Below are 15,653 nucleotides of genomic sequence, written 5' to 3'. Positions count from 1 at the left end.
GAGCTGTCACTTGGTACTGTGAGGGGAAGGGAGGCAGGGAAGGGGTCCCTGGAATGTCCCAGTCTAGTCCTTCTGACTTTTCAGTAGCGGCAGCTTTTCTCGACTCCGGAACTTTGGGGGGAATAGGAGAGAGGTCAGGAACAGAATCCCACTCAGGATGGCTTTTCCAAGCTCAGCAAGAATGGTAAACAATGTGCCTTCCATCCCAGAGATCTGAACAGAGGAATCATCCTGGGAGGGACCCAGGATCAGTTTCCGATTCTTCCAAGATATTCCCAAGACACCGGTGGTCTTGGGCAGAGCAGTGGCTCCCTGGAGTCACAATACGAGGACCCTACACAGGGGCAAACGAGTAGCCCACGAGACCTCCCCTCTGGGACTCTGTGGTGCTGAGCATAGATCAGAAGAGGAGCGCAAGGGGCTGATTCTTAAGGTCATTTTAAACAACTGAAGCCATAAATAGATGGGAGCTCAATCATGAGTTAGATTCCGGATTATATAGGCAGAGGGAGCCATGATCCGGGCTCCTCTGAGCCGTACTCGGACCCAGGAGAGGGGCTGTTCCTTGCCCCCACCCTCAACTCCCGAGGACCACCCTGAAAGACCCTGACCCAGGGCTGTGGCTAATGGCCCCAGGCCAAAAATTCCACTTTAACAGTAAGAGAAAGAATCCCTGTCCGCCGACAACTGCATGAGAAAGGGGCGGGGTGGCGGGGGCGGTGGAGAAGCGCCGAGGGCCGGGAGGGGGAGGGGGGACGATCCCCGGCTGGACGTCCAGGGACTGTGCCAACCGCCTGAATGCCCAGAGGGCGGGCTCCGGGACGCCCGCACCTGTGCCGATTTTTTTTCTTTTTTTCGCAAGACCCGCCTTTGGGACTCAGTTACAGGGAGTCAGAAACGGCCTTCGTCTAAGCCCGGCTAGCTCAGTCGGTAGAGCATGAGACTCTTAATCTCAGGGTCGTGGGTTCGAGCCCCACGTTGGGCGTGTGTTTTTGGATGATGTTCCACACGGTCGGCACACCACCAGAAGGAAAATACTAAGAATTAACTGTTTCCAGAGGTTTTTAGCGATACAGGCAGCCAGAGGACCTACGTTGTCAGCAACCTGATGGGTTCCCTGAATCGTCACACATTTCAGCCGCAGACTTCCGTCTCCACCTTGAGCGAAGCGGTTCAGACCTTTGGCCCGCCAGCCAGCTTTTGAATACCTGGCCCGAGAAGACGCCCAGGCCCTGGATCTTAGATTTAGTAAACCCCGAGCGACCGGCGCCGCTGCACTTGACTAGGGGCTCATAGAACCCCGGACTCCGGGAATCCCAGGGCGCCCGCCGCCCGGGGTGTGGGTGCCGGTGGCGGGGGTGGGAAAGGCAGGGATGGACGGCGACTCTCCGGGCCCGGAGCGCCCTGGCCAGTTCCAGGAACCAAGGTTTGGGGAGCCCCATTAGGAGGCTCCTCCGAAGCAGGGCTCCCCGCGTGCCTGAGGAGGGGCTGCTCAGAACTTCCCTCCCCAACTAGCCCCTCACCCCCGGTCCCGGCAATCGGTGGTCTCTTGAGGGGGGGTCTCAACTTTGCTTCACTCTCCCCAGTAAAAAGGACATGGACATGGGGGCGTTTCGCTTCCCGATTTGGGGGAAAGCGAGGAGGACGGGATACAATTTCCATCAGCAGATTTTCTTGTTTTCTCTCAAGGGTCTAGCCTTCTAAAAGGGCAGGCTGGGTGTTTGACGGGAGCAGGTTTGCTTTCTTTTTTGGTGGGTACCCAGGCTTCTCTTGGAGTGACATCAGCGCGGCTGCCCCTGCCCCTCCCCCGGACCCTTGTAACTCCAGGTTCCAGGACCCAGGCTGCTACTCCGGCCAGACTAAGGCACACTTAGTATCAGGAATTTCTCCTGGTGTTCTTTAGAGAAAAGAAAGAACGGTCTGGGGGTGCAGGATAGTTGGGGGGCGGGGAATGTCTTACCTTCAGGACCAGGGTTAGTCAGCTGTGGTTGCCCTGACAAATTACCACAATCTGGGCAACTTGTGTGTGTGCGTGCTAAGTCGTCTCAGCCGTGTCTGACTCTTCGCGACTCTACGGACTGTAGCCCGCCAGGCTCTTTCGTCCGTGAAATTCTCCTGGCAAGAATACTGGAGCGGGTTGCCATTCAGAGGATCTTCCTAACACAGGGATCGAAACTGCGTCTTTATGTCTCCTGCATTGGCAGGCGGATGCTTTACCAGTAGCCCTATCTGCAGATAGGTGTGGCTAGGATTCTGTGAATGCTTGCTCCACACGGAAGAATCTGAACTCCCTTATCAACTTAACAAAAGCTGCGTCCAGCGTGGGGCTCGAACCCACGACCCTGACACTAAGGGTCTCATGCTCTACCGATTGAGCTAACGGGGCTGCTTGTTCATCTTCTTTCTATTTTGACAGATGATCCCTGTCCATAGGTCCCTGCACAGCTTGGCTGCTCCCAGTTTCCTCGAAAAACCGCCAGGGAGCCTCAGGTTTGAAGGCTGCGAGGGGGCGGGACAGCCTTGACCGTAATATAGAGACTTGCTTGGGGGACGGGGAGGGGCGGGGTGGGGGTCGGAGGCTGACCCATACGGACAGGCACATGGAGGCCCCGGAGCGCGCCGCGCTGAGAGACAGGTGCCTGGGCCCCTGAATCCCATGCACGTCCCGGGACCCCGCACGCAGGAGGCGGCCCCACGAAACTGTCTTCTTGCTTCCCAGATATGGGATCAGAACCCAAGCTTCCCCCAATCGTCCCTCCCTCCCATGAAGGCGGGGAGGGGGGAAATCAGGACCCTCTTGCAGACGGGAGGGCAAGGTCACTAAGATAGGTGGCACAGGCATTCTTTTTTACAGTGGTCTGGGGGTGAGTCCTCAGGGCCTGCGAGAGCTCCTAGGGCCAAACCTTGGTCCCCCTAACCCCTGCCCCGAATACTCACCACTCACCTTGCCGCCTACCCCCCTACCCCCCGCTTTAGGTGGGCCACCTGCGTTATCCAGAACGACCCAGGGGACCTGCTGCAAGCCTGGGAGAGGGAACCCGGTACCCAGGGGGTGTGACGCAGTGTCCAGCCAGGGCCGCCTTCTTCCCTCCCAGTCAGTTTCTGGAATAACGAAGGGAACTGTGAGACACCTAGAGCCACACGGGGGCTTTGGGAGCCCAGTCCAGGAACCCCTGGGTCTGCCCTGGACCCTAGTCCCCCTTCCTGTAGGGTGAGACTTGGCTTTGATCCAAGATCAGTGGCTGGGGCTGGCCAGTTGGTCTCTAGTTTGGGTCTACAGGGAGCCCCCATGTGGTCCCTGTGACTAGGCCTGGGCCAGAGGGAGGGCCCTGCGGCAGTGGATCGGGGGAGAGGCGACCCCCCAGCCCCTGGGGCCCACAGTGTCGATATCATTTCTCTCTGGAGAGTAAGGCAGATCCTCCAGCCACAAGCCCACCTTCCCTCGGGGGAGGGAGGATCTGGGGGACCACCCAAACGGAGTTGGGGAGAGGAGAGAGGAGGAAGTGGACAACACCAAGGACAGCCAGCCAGGCTGCAGTGGCTTATTGGTCTAGGGGTATGATCCTTACTTTGGGTGCAAGAGGTCCCACGTTCAAATCTTGGACAAGCCCACTTGTTTAAGTCAGTTCAGTTTCAAGTTTTATGATGCTCTCTCTATATATGCTTGACTCTGGAGATATATATATATAGCATCTAATAAATATAGTACTGTGCAGGCACCCTACCTTCTGAGATTCTAGATGACCATGAGTGTTAGGAGGACAGCATTCAACCCAGTAGACTGCCTTTTTGAGAAGAATACTGTTAATGCTATTTTTATATTCCTTTTAAATAATCATCATTATTTTCTAATGGAGTATGTGCACTTGATGGGCCCTGTACAGCTTCTCCAACCTCAGAATCAGATTGAACACCTCTACCCTCAGTTCCTACTCATCTTGATTTTCCAGCAGTGCTTGCTTTTTTCACAGAAGCCACAGAAAACCTAACTTTTCAAAAAATAAAAATAAATATATATACCATCATAAAACTTGAGACTGAACTGCCTTGAACCAGTGGTTCACATAGAATGGTGTCTGATGGAGGTTGACTGTTGCTCTTTCCCTCAAAACTTTAAAACATCCCTGGAAAATTAAAAATGCCATAAAGGTGCCTCCACACACAGTTTGGGGACTGCAAAACCAGGCCAGAAGTGTTGCCCTGAGTACAGGAGTCACCTGGTTTAGGAACAGAAGTGGCCAGCATCAGAAGGCTCTCCTGCAGGTGGCCCCTTGGGCTGGGTGTGGGAGTGATCGCTATGGAAGGGGCTGTCCTTTGAGTCCAGTCCCTCCCCCTGCCCCAGGGGGCCCTGTCTGCCTGAGCCAGTAGCCCCGAGCTCCTAGCTGGCTTCAAGGACCACCAGCCAGGGACTTTTCTGTCCTGAGGGTGCTTTTCTTGCTTTAGATACGAGAGGCCCCGAATTCAACCCCAAGAGTTCTCTTTAGAACCAAGCAGGTGGGGCCTGGCTGGTGGTCCTTGGTGTCTGCTCTCCCTCACAGTCTGATGTGTACCCTCATCTCGGCAGTCTGGAATGCCAGTGTCTGTGGTGCTGAAAGACCATTCACAGACCATTGACAGATTTTCCTAAAACAAGCAACAACCCCCCCAAAAAAACCAGCTAACCATAGGGGTTCATTTGGGATTTAAACCCAGGACCTCCCACTCCCAAAGCAGGAATCACACCCCCTACAGGAACAAGCCACAAATACGGGCTCCTATTTTTCCTTGGTGTCGTCCGCTTCCTCCTCTCTCCTCTCCCCCAGTCCGTTTGGGTGGTCCCCCAGATTCTCCCTCCCCCGAGGAAAGGTGGGCTTGTGGCTGGAGGATCTGCCTTACTCTCCAGAGAGAAATGATATCGACACTGTGGGCCCCAGGGGCTGGGGGGTCGCCTCTCCCCCGATCCACTGCCACAGGGCCCTCCCTCTGGCCCAGGCCCAGTTGCAGGGACTGCATGGGGCCCGTGAGATCCAAACTCAAGACCAACTGGCCAGCCCCAGCCACTGACCTTGGATCAAAGCCAAGTCTCACCCTACAGGAAGGGGGACTAGGGTCCAGGGCAGACCCAGGGGTTCCTGGACTGGGCTCCCAAAGCCCCCGTGTGGCTCTAGGTGTCTCACAGTTCCCTTCGTTATTCCAGAAACTGACTGGGAGGGAAGGTGGCCCTGGCTGGACACTGCGTCACACCCCTGGGTACCAGGTTCCCCCTCCAGGCTAGCAGCGGGTCTCCTGGGTCATTCCAGTTCAGGCCACACGGTCCGCCCTAAAGCAGGGTGTAGGTTGGGGTGGGGAGGGTGGTGTGTATTGGGGGCAGGGGTCACGGGGCCCAGATTCATCCTCAAGAGCTCTTGCAGGCCCTGGGGACTCACCGCAAGACCACCGTAGATAAGAACGCGTTGTGCTACCCATCTCTAGTGAGCTTGATCCTCAGGTCCCTGTCCTCTGTCTGCAAGAGGGTCCCCATCTTCCCACCCCACGGGAGGAGGGACGGTCGGGGGAAACTTGGGTTCTGACCCCATATCTGGGAAGCAAGAAGGCAGTTTCATGGGGCTGCCTCCTGCGTGCGGAGTCCCGGGACCGTGCATGGGGCTTCAGGGGCCCAGGCACTGACCTCCCAGAGCTGCACGCTCCCACCTGGCCTCCATCTGTCCGTCTGGGTCAGCCTTCCCTTTCCCCCTTTCCCTCACCACCCTAGGCAAGTCTCTGAATTTCAGTCAAGGCCGTCCTGCCCCCTCGCAGCCTTCAAACCTGAGGCTCCTTGGCAGTTTCTTAAGTAAACTGGAAGGGGCACTGTGCACAGCGGGGACCTATGGACAGGGGTGGTTCCTTCAAAGAAAAAAGGTGAAAGAGCCGCCCGGCTAGCTCAGTCGGTAGAGCATGAGACTCTTAATCTCAGGGTCGTGGGTTCGAGCCCCACGTTGGGCGCGGCTTTTGTTAAGCTGCGTTAAGGGAGTTCAGAGTCTTATGCGGCAAGCAAGCATTCACAGAATCCTAGCCACACCAATCACAAGACTTTGGGGCCAAATTTCAAGACCGTGATCTCGGCAAAGGAAACGGCAACTCACTCCAGTATTCTTGCTGGAGTCGCCTGGCCGGCTACAGTCCAGAGTCAGAGAGTCCCACACGACTGAGCAGCTAAGCAACAACGACGACGACCTAGTGTCACGGAGAAAGTATGGAACTTTCACAAAGAAGGAGACAGGGAAGATCTTCATTTTTTGATGGTTTGATCTTTTGGAGGTGCCTGCTGGCTGGGGACAGACTCCCAGCCCCAGGGCCAGCTAATTAATTCCTAGAGGAAGTAAACAGTTTGCAAACCAACAGATTTCTAGTCCACACACCGAGTCATCTCTTTATCTAACTTTTACACAACAGGCCAATATTTCCCCTGGCCCGAATCACCCAGGGCTTGATCACCCAACCCCCACTCTCTAAAACCCACTGAACTATTCAAATGAGCCAGCCACTGTTGACCCCACCCTGCCTTACTTTTCCCATGGACGGGATTTGCCCAGAACCGCAGGAGGCTCCCAAGGTGGTCCTCTCCCACCCTGCAGGGCTTTAGGGATCAACAGGGGGATCCGCGACCCTTCTCCCGCGCACAGACTGGCAGCTCTGGGACCAGGCGCATAAGGCGGAGCGGTCATCTCCTTCCCCTGATCCTCCTCCTCTGGAGGTTCTAGGGCACAGGCCCCACCTTAGGGGATCGGCGCCTGCTTGATGCCAGTCCCCTGTGCCTTCCTGCTCCGTAGCCACAATCCACAGCCCCACGCTGTCAGCCTGAGGCTCGGGGTCCCCTGGACTGCGGGTGCTCGTCCTGTAAGATGCCCTCCCGCTCATCCAAGCCTGTGGTCCCCGCCCCCATGTTTCTGCCGCTTACTCCCCTAGGGCGGGGCTCAATCCCCCTGTGGTACAGGAATCAACCCTTCCTGATCCTGGCTTAGCGGACCTCTCTTTCTGCCCCTGCTGGCCTGGGTTTCCTGGGTCTCCCCGCCGCAATTCAAGTGCCCCTTTGTCAGTCTACTTCAGAATAAATCTGACTCGCGCAAGGATAGGAATAGTTGTAAAGGAAGTGCTGAGAGAGACCTCGCAGGGGTGGCTCGTTGGTCTAGGGGTATGATTCTCGCTTCGGGTGCGAGAGGTCCCGGGTTCAAATCCCGGACGAGCCCAGGTTACCCTTTCTGGCTTATCCATTGTTTTGGAGCCCAGGAACCTAACCTAACGGTCCCTGCCCCCACGCACAGCTCTGCTCAGTTCTTCCTTCCCCGCACGCAGCTCTTTCCCGACTGGACACTGGTTTCCTCCGGCTGGTCCAAGATGCGCTGGCAAAGGTGTAAAAATACGCATTGGCTTTTGAAGACTCTATCCAAACAAAATAAGAGGTCTGATAACTTGTTGAAATGATACTTTAGATACATTGGTTTAGTTAAAATATACTACACTTAATTTTACCTTTTTATTACTATTTTAAAAATCTGTGGGAATTCCCTGGTGGTCCAGTGGTTAATCAAGATTCGCCGTTTTCATTGCTGGAGTCTCGGGTTGATCCCCAATAGAGCACCTAAGATCCGACTTCTAATAAGATCTTAAATAGAAATTAGATAGAAGGCATTCTTCTTTTGTTCCAGAATTCAAAATTCTTCCACTACATACATTCACCTTTGGAAGGGAGGTTTATACATATGTGTATGTGTGTGTGTTAGTTGCTTGGTGGTGTCCGATTCTTTGCAACCCCATATATTGTAGCCCACCAGGCCCCTCCATCCATGGGATTCTCCAGGCAAGAACACTGAAGTGGGTTGCCATGTCCTTCTCCAAAAGGAACTGTAGAAAGAAAGAAAGTGAAGTCTCTCAGTCGCTTCCGACTCTGTGACCCCATGGACCATAGCCTACCAGGCTCCTCCATCAATGGAATTTTCCAGGCAAGAGTACTGGAGTGGGTTGCCATTTCCTTCATATATATATATGACTGATTTACATTATTGCAGGGCAGAAACCAACACAACACTGTTAAGCAATTATCTTACAATCAAAAAATAAAGAAAAAATATATTTGCCAACTTTTAGTTTAGCTGATTGAATTTCTTACCTGGCAACTTGGAATCCCACGTATGTGTTCTACTGGACAAGATGGAAGCTGCAGCCGTTTATAATCCAACCCTGAAGGTGCTACAGTGTCACTTCAACCCTACATTATTATATGAAGATGTCACAGTCACAGTTCACTGAGGTTCCAGTGGGGTCATTCCAAAGACCCCCCACTCCTCATTGCAAAGAGTGTCAAATAATTTGTGGTCATTAAAAAAAGAAAAAAAAAAAGCTTTATTCAGACTCACTCACAGATATTTAGAGAAAAAGCCAATGGCTACCAGTGGGGAGATGGAACAGGGAAAGGGACACTTGGAGTAAGGGTGGAAACTATTATGAACAAAATAAGCTACAGTGATATACTGTATCACACAGGGAATAAAGTCAGTTTTTCTAGTAATTATGAATGAAGTATAATCTTTAAAATTGTGACTCACTATATTGTACACCTGTAACATATAATATTGTACATCAGTTATTCTTCAATTTTTTTAAAAAAGTTTTTATATAATAGAGTGTAACACATTTGACGAAGAAGGCAATGGCAAGCCACTCCAGTACTCTTGCCTAGAAAATCCCATGGATGGAGGAGCCTGGTAGGCTGCAGTCCGTGGGGTTGCTAAGGGTCGGACACGACTGAGCGACTTCACTTTCACCTTTCACTTCCACACATTGGAGAAGGAAATGGCAACCCACTCCAGTGTTCTTGCCTGGAGAATCCCAGGGATTGGGGAGCCTGGTGGGCTTCCGTCTATGGGGTCACACAGAGTCGGACACGACTGAAGTGACTTAGCAGCAGCAGCAGTAGCAGCAACACATTTGAAGTACACGATTTCATTCATTTTGACCTTTGTGTACTCCCAAACCATCACCAGAGTCAAAATAATGAACAAATTCATCATCCTCAACATTTTTCTTGTGACTTTGTTATCTCTTCCTTCTACCCCTCAAACACCAGTTTGCTGAGAGTTTTTTAAAATCAGGAATGGAGGTTGGACTTGTCAAGTGTACACTGCGTGTATTGAGATGATCATATGGTCTTTTTCAGTCTATAAAAAGCACATTGATTTTTAACCGTAAATATTCTAGATAGTTTAAAGACATATCAGAACTTTAAAGATCTTGCTCCTCTGTGACATGTCCCTTACCCTCTAGCCAGCTCCCTTCCTTCCTCACTTTCACCGATGTGAAGAAACACCCGTCCTCCAACTTTGGCGGTCCTAGAAGGTGCAGCTCTCAGAGATGTGCTTGACAACAGTTTTTGCTGACAGAAACCACCCCAACATACAGATGCCAAAATGCGACCGATTACCCCGGGTGGGACTCGAACCCACAATCCCTGGCTTAGGAGGCCAGTGCCTTCTCCATTAGGCCACCGGGGCATGCTCTCTAGGCGCTCGCTTCCTGTCCAGGACCCGCCCCTTCTACACTTCCAGGGCGAGACTTCTGTTCCAGTATTTTGCTGCGCTGGTTCTTTTGTTTAGGGACAAGCACAGGCTTGGGATATAGGCACCCTTGTGCCCGGTACCCAGAGGCGCCGAAGTCCCCCCGCGCCTGGTGGGGATGCAGGAGGGAGTCGGGGTGGAGGTGGGGGTGGTGATGGAAGCCGTCCTGCGTGTGTATCGCCGAACCCCGGACCCTAGAACGCCAAGCCTAACCTCACCCTCCCCTTCGGGGTATCGGCACCGAAACTTCCCCCAGGTCCTTTCTCTCGGAGCAGAGAACCCCGCCTGTGCCCTAGTTGCGGGGGGTAGGGGCGGGGAGGGGAGGAGGGGCGGTGTCAGGGCGACCAAGGACCAGAATGCGTCATCTTCCTTCTGGCTCTTTGGTTTAAGGGTACGGTGCTGGCCTTGGGGGCAACGGGCCCTTCACGCCAGTCTTGAGCATCCCCAAGTTTCCAGACGCGGTCGCTTTCAGGAGGGGCAAGCCGGGAAAGCTCGGGAGCCCCCTCCAGGAGGAGGGGGCCCGTCACCTCTCCCCCTTTTTAGTGCCCGGCACAGGGAAGGTGGTGGCTACAGAGTTTTCCTGCTGGAAGAAGTGTCCCTCACCCTCTGCTCGTCTCACCTGGAGGCTCAGGGGGACCACGGGACCCAAGTGGGACCTGCGGACAAGGACCGAGTTGGGGAAGGAGATGAGGGAGTTCAGAACCCCAGCACTCGTCCTCCGAGCCGCGCGGCATCTTGTCCCACGACGACGCCCTTCGGGCTTGGACCCGGGACCCGATCTGGGATGATGCTAAGGAAGAGAGGAGTTCGCAACTTCTCGCACTCCGGGCGTCCAGGCTGCGGACTCGGCGACCTCAGACCACAAATCGCCCCCACCGGAGCAAAGAGGACCAGGTTTGTCTGCTGTGGAGGCTCCATCGAGTGGCCCACTCGCTGGAGCGAGGGACTGGGGACCCGACTTTCCTCTGCGGACCTAGAATTTGGGCCACGAGTGGGAGACAGCAGCTCCGCGATTCAGCGCCTGTAACCTCCGGCGGGAGATAGAAAATGGGAAGAAAAGGCTGGGTAGCAGTAGCCGGCCAGTCACCTGGGCTCCTCCCGCCCTGGCAGCGCCCGGCTAGCTCAGTCGGTAGAGCATGAGACTCTTAATCTCAGGGTCGTGGGTTCGAGCCCCACGTTGGGCGGGCTTCCTATTTTGGGGGCCCCAGTCTCTTGCATAGGCTTTTCAGTAACTCCGAATCCGGTTTGGAGAGATCTTCCTGAGAAAGGGCTTCCCTGGTGGCTCAGCGGGTAAAGAAACCACCTGTAATGTGGGTAGACCTGAGTTCTGTCCCTGGGTTGGGCAGATCCCCTGGAGAAGGGAACAGTTTATGGTTCCAGTATTTTTGCCGGAGAATTCCAAGGACTGTGTAGTCCACGGAGGGTCGCAAAGAGTCAGACACGACTAAGCGACTTTCACTTTTCTGAGAAAACTAAGTCCTAGTCACCTTATTCTATGAGGAGGAAGAGAGGACCCCGATTTGGGGTGTGATTTTCCCCTCAGGAGACATTCTGGGCTGAGGGAGCAGGGAGGGTGTGTCTTAAACAAGAAAAGACAGAGCCAGGCCTCTAGGGGTCCCTACCCCGTTGCTGTGGTGCAGGTTCTGCTCCCCTACTGACTGGGGTCTCCGTGCCTCAGTTATACTCTTCAGTTGGCTTTGGGTGGGTCCATAGGGCCCCTGGTGCCCTCACACCAAGTGAGACTCACATCCTACCCCTCTCTACGGGCAGATTCAAATCCTGGACAAGCCCTTTCCTCTCCCTCAGGATATTTTTGTGGTGTGCCTGGAAAGATAGACTCTGATTCCAGGTGCTTTTACTTTATGATGGAGAGCAAAGGGGTTGAGACAGGAGGGAGTAGGTAGTGACAAGGAGTCCTGGGGTCCGAGCCCTGCCCTCCGCCCTTGTCCTGGGTGTCACTTTGGGACACTGTGGACTGATCCGTATCCCTGACCCACACACATCCATACTTCCCGCACAGACTCTGTCCCTGAACCTCAGTTTCAGGAGCACTCTAGTAACCTTGTGGAGATCTAGGAAGTCTCCACAGCCAAGTGGCTGGTGGTCTGGGGTTTTGAGCCTCCTTCTAGGTGTGAGTGGTTCAGGATACAAATCCTGGGCAGTTCTTTTAGGGTTGGGGGAGGGTTGCAGGACCAGGCTCCTCTATTCCCCATCTGGATTTCACAGATCTGGACCCACCAAGCCTGGGCTCTCAAGGGCCTCTCAAGGGCCCCATCTGTAGCGTGGGGATAATAGCAGCTCATGCCTCAAAGATTTGTTTGGGATATTAAGTTACTTAATTTTTTGGTAAAGCATTTAGAACAATGTCTCAAGACTGCAGAACTAACTCTTGCCTGAGCTTCCATCCTGTCTGCACACCCCAGGCCACCTCCCTGAGCCAGGCAACTCTGGGCTGCTGGAAGCACTGGTTTTCTCCCCGAGGTCCCTCCCAGCTCCCTGGGCCCCCTCTTGCCCCTGTACCTCACATTCTTCCACCTCATTTTGGGCAGAAACCTGGAGTCTTGTCCCAGATGGCAGCCTCTTATCTCTGGATCCTGAGGGTTCCGATCAGTTATCCGACTGGACTCTGATCCGGTCGGGACTCTGATCCAGCCGGATCAGTGATTCAACTGGACTCTGAGTTGGTCGGGGCTCAGCAAAATATTTTGGCAGAAGGAACCCACGGGTCAGGCCTGCTTTCAATCGCCCTGAGGCAGGAGCTGTGTCATCATATTCCTGTCGCCACCTCAAGCTGATGCACCCATGTCCCCTGGCCTCATGGTGGGGACTGGAGTCAACATGTGGGCCTCAGGCTGTGTCAAAGCCCAGAGAAAGACTGGATTCAACTCAGCAGCAGGCAACATCCGGGGTCTCAGGCTGCCTCTGACTTTGGTGGCTCGGGTTGAGGGCCACGTGTGCAGCTGAAAATACCATGATCTGAAGCAGACCCTGGCATCATCCTGAGCCCAGACGCGGCTTTAACAGATATTTGGCAACAGCAACGAGGTGGGCCCATCCTCATTTGGGGCCAAGTGTCCATCTATACGTTGTGAGATCATCCCACGTGGGTCTGCCCTGAGTTCTGTCTGTGCCGCAGGGCTTCTGGCCGCCACTGAGTCACCAGCCAACCGACCGTCCATCCATCACTACCGAGCTCCACCACAGCCCCGCACAGCTCCTCCACTGTCTGAGAACACCACAGATTCTAGGCAGTCTAGACACTCAGAATGCCCGGAGAGGACTCCACGTCCCCGCTCACCCCAGGCCTTCCCCGTCCTGTCATTTGGAGTGGTCCATAGCCAGTCACCTTTGGAAATTTAGCGGCAGGCAGCAAAGTGCAGTTGCCTGGCTAGCTTAATCTCAGGGTCGTCGTGGATTTGAGCCCCACCTTGGGCGACTTTTACACTGCCTTTTTTCTTTTTCTGTCTATTGTGGATTCCTGTCCAACATGAGCTAGTTTTCTGCTCCCAGCTGTCCACTCCCGACTGAAAACTGCCCTGTTAGAGGCTCAGTGAGTGGAAACACATAAATTCCTGATCACCATAGGCTGCTATGCTGGGTCCTGCCCTTGTTGTCATCCTCTCCTTTGAGAGTCTGGCCTCTCGTGGGGGCTTGTAGACTCCCATTTCTGGAAGGCGAGGGGAGTAAGGAGTTCAGGACAAGGCCAGAACCAATGCCCGTTAAGGCTGACAAGCCCCTCCAAATTAAAAAGTGTGAAGACCTAGGCTGCCCCCGGAATTTGACCCTTTTGCTCCTAATGGAGACTCCTAGTGGCTCAGCTGTTAAAGAATCCGCCTGCTATGCAGGAGACCTGGGTTGTCTCCCTGGGTTGGGAAGATCCCTTGGAGAATGGAATGGCTTATGGATCCAGTATTCTGGCCTGGAGAATTCCACGGACTGTATAATCCATGGGGTCACAAAGAGTCGGACACGATTGAGCAACTTTCACTCACCCCTGAACCAGTGAGCCTTCCCAGGGAACCTCCTCCTTCTCCTCCTCTTGCTCAGAGATAGTGCTCTGTTTGGGAGAGAATTTGGTTCAGGTGTCAATCAAATCCAGGGATAAAGGGTTGCTCCGGTAGTTGCAGAGTCTGCTTTGCCTCAGGCCCAGGCACCCCCGATAGGTCCTGGAGAGAGCCGCCTGCGGGCGAGGTGTAGGGCAGCCACTTGAGGCCAGGTGGGCGGGTGGGTGGGTGTCCTCAGGGACCTCCCAAGAATGGAGAGCAGCAGTTTCCCAGTCTCCCTCCATCTCCCACAGCAGGAGCAGCCAATGAACTAACCGTCCGATTGAAGCCGGAGTTCGGCTGCGAACCCGCGACCTCAAGAACTCACAGAGCCGGTTTCGCAGGTGCGCACGCTGACAACTGAGCTACAGCGGCGAGCTTCCCGGGAGTCCCCTGCAGAGGGCCGGGGGGAGGGGGGGAGAGGCGTGTGTCGGCTCGTTGGTCTAGGGGTATGATTCTCGCTTTGGGTGCGAGAGGTCCCGGGTTCAAATCCCGGACGAGCCCGTCCTTTTTCTTTAGGAGGAGGACTGAAGGCCAACCTGACGGAAGCGTCGGGGAGACGCAAGGCGCGCCTAGGCCATCTGAGGCCAGGACCGCTGCTGTCCGGCCGGATCAGTCGGTAGAACAAAGCGACTCTCACAGTCAGCCTCGGGGACTGGGGGCCCCACGTCCAAAACGCGCAGTCTTAGTTTTGATCTGTGGGGGCGGGAGCGGGGCGCGGAGCCGGGAGAAGAGCGAGCAGCGCGGGAGGCCGAGGCGGAGGCGGTGTCCCCTCCGTGCACTCCGCCGGCGTTTGTTGAGCGATCACCGGGGGCCACGTCTTGGGGGTTCGGTCGCCCCCAAAGCGAGCGTCCCAGAGATCGCGGCTCCGGGACCCTCCGCGCCCCCGCCCGCTCTCGAGCGGTCCCCACCTGCCCGCGCGCCCCGGAGTCCCTCGCCGGCTTTGTCCAGCGGGTCCCCTGCGCTCGCGGCTGCGAGGAGGCCTGCGAAGTGACCGCTGCGCGGCGCGGGGACAGAGGCCGGCCGCCCTTCCTGGTCCGGGGCTGCCTGTCGTCCGAGGGCGGAGGGGAGGCGGCACGGACCCCGGACTGTCGGAGCGCAGGGGCTTCTGTCCGTTTTGCCGGCCCGGGAGCTCTGGGTTTTCTCCGCGCGCAGCGTTCCCGGAACCACGCACTTCCCAGTGGGTCTGAAATTGGGGTCTCCTTTCCGCACCACCTCACTGGCGTCGCCGGTCCAGCTCCAAGACACCACGGCCTCAGAGAGGCGAGCCAAAAACCTCAGTGTGTGCGGCTCGTTGGTCTAGGGGTATGATTCTCGCTTAGGGTGCGAGAGGTCCCGGGTTCAAATCCCGGACGAGCCCTGCTTTTTAAACTTCCCCATTTGCGGGTCTCAGGGCCCACTCTGTGCCTCCCCTTGTCGTTTCAAATTTTTCATTGAGGTCCACTAGCCAAAGTGTCTCCATGAGTGTCTTAACAAGCTACTTTTTCAGTCCGAGTTCCAGGCACGGAAGGCTGAGAGGTGTTCCATTCCTCTGCATCAAGAGCCCGTGGTTCGCCGCCTGCAGGTCTCTGAACCGTCAAGCCTGGACCCCGCAGTCCCGGGTCAGGAGGCCAGGATATCGGCGTGCAGAGAGGTGATGCGCTGCTGGCGTTTGCGTCCGGAGCCCAGCCCCGCCTCAAATCCAGTCACTCCATGTCCTCGCTGACCCTGGGACTTGCTCCATCCTGTCATTTGGGGCGGTCCACAGCCGGTAGGTTCCGACACCTGTCCGCAGACAGGACTGTGCAGCCGCCCGGCTAGCTCAGTCGGTAGAGCATGAGACTCTTAATCTCAGGGTCGTGGGTTCGAGCCCCACGTTGGGCGTAACTTTTGCTGCCTATTTGGATTCTTGCCTCACGTGGGTTTGTCTTCTGCTCCCAGCTGTCCAATGCCGATTTAAAACTGCCCTGTTGGAGGCACAGGGTGCAGACACACACAGGTTCCTGCTCACCTTAGGAAGCCAGCAAGGGTCCTGCCCTCGGAGTTGTCTGCTCTTTGTAGC

At 55.3% G+C, this 15,653-nt stretch overlaps 8 non-coding genes across 8 annotated transcripts; 7 read left to right on the top strand and 1 right to left on the bottom strand.

The window, feature by feature from the left end:
* Positions 1 to 912: 912 nt before the first annotated feature.
* On the top strand, positions 913 to 985 carry TRNAK-CUU (transfer RNA lysine (anticodon CUU)). The gene has a single exon. It is a non-coding gene; the product is annotated as a tRNA-Lys (tRNA).
* Positions 986 to 5,888: 4,903 nt separating this feature from the next.
* Positions 5,889 to 5,961, top strand: TRNAK-CUU (transfer RNA lysine (anticodon CUU)). The gene has a single exon. It is a non-coding gene; the product is annotated as a tRNA-Lys (tRNA).
* Positions 5,962 to 7,133: 1,172 nt separating this feature from the next.
* Positions 7,134 to 7,205, top strand: TRNAP-CGG (transfer RNA proline (anticodon CGG)). The gene has a single exon. It is a non-coding gene; the product is annotated as a tRNA-Pro (tRNA).
* A 2,228-nt stretch (positions 7,206 to 9,433) lies between these two features.
* Positions 9,434 to 9,506, bottom strand: TRNAR-CCU (transfer RNA arginine (anticodon CCU)). Its single transcript has one exon. It is a non-coding gene; the product is annotated as a tRNA-Arg (tRNA).
* Positions 9,507 to 10,680: 1,174 nt separating this feature from the next.
* On the top strand, positions 10,681 to 10,753 carry TRNAK-CUU (transfer RNA lysine (anticodon CUU)). Its single transcript has one exon. It is a non-coding gene; the product is annotated as a tRNA-Lys (tRNA).
* A 3,291-nt stretch (positions 10,754 to 14,044) lies between these two features.
* On the top strand, positions 14,045 to 14,116 carry TRNAP-UGG (transfer RNA proline (anticodon UGG)). The gene has a single exon. It is a non-coding gene; the product is annotated as a tRNA-Pro (tRNA).
* Positions 14,117 to 14,900: 784 nt separating this feature from the next.
* TRNAP-AGG (transfer RNA proline (anticodon AGG)) lies at positions 14,901 to 14,972 on the top strand. The gene has a single exon. It is a non-coding gene; the product is annotated as a tRNA-Pro (tRNA).
* Positions 14,973 to 15,402: 430 nt separating this feature from the next.
* Positions 15,403 to 15,475, top strand: TRNAK-CUU (transfer RNA lysine (anticodon CUU)). The gene has a single exon. It is a non-coding gene; the product is annotated as a tRNA-Lys (tRNA).
* The last annotated feature ends 178 nt before the right edge of the window (positions 15,476 to 15,653 follow it).

Source organism: Moschus berezovskii, chromosome 27 (assembly GCF_049115385.1).
Source record: "Moschus berezovskii isolate FMDL1 chromosome 27, NW_MosBer_1.0, whole genome shotgun sequence".
NCBI classification, from domain to species: Eukaryota; Metazoa; Chordata; class Mammalia; order Artiodactyla; family Moschidae; genus Moschus; species Moschus berezovskii.
The sequence above is the reverse complement of the archived record's forward strand: the minus strand, read 5'-3'. Positions and strand labels throughout refer to the sequence as shown.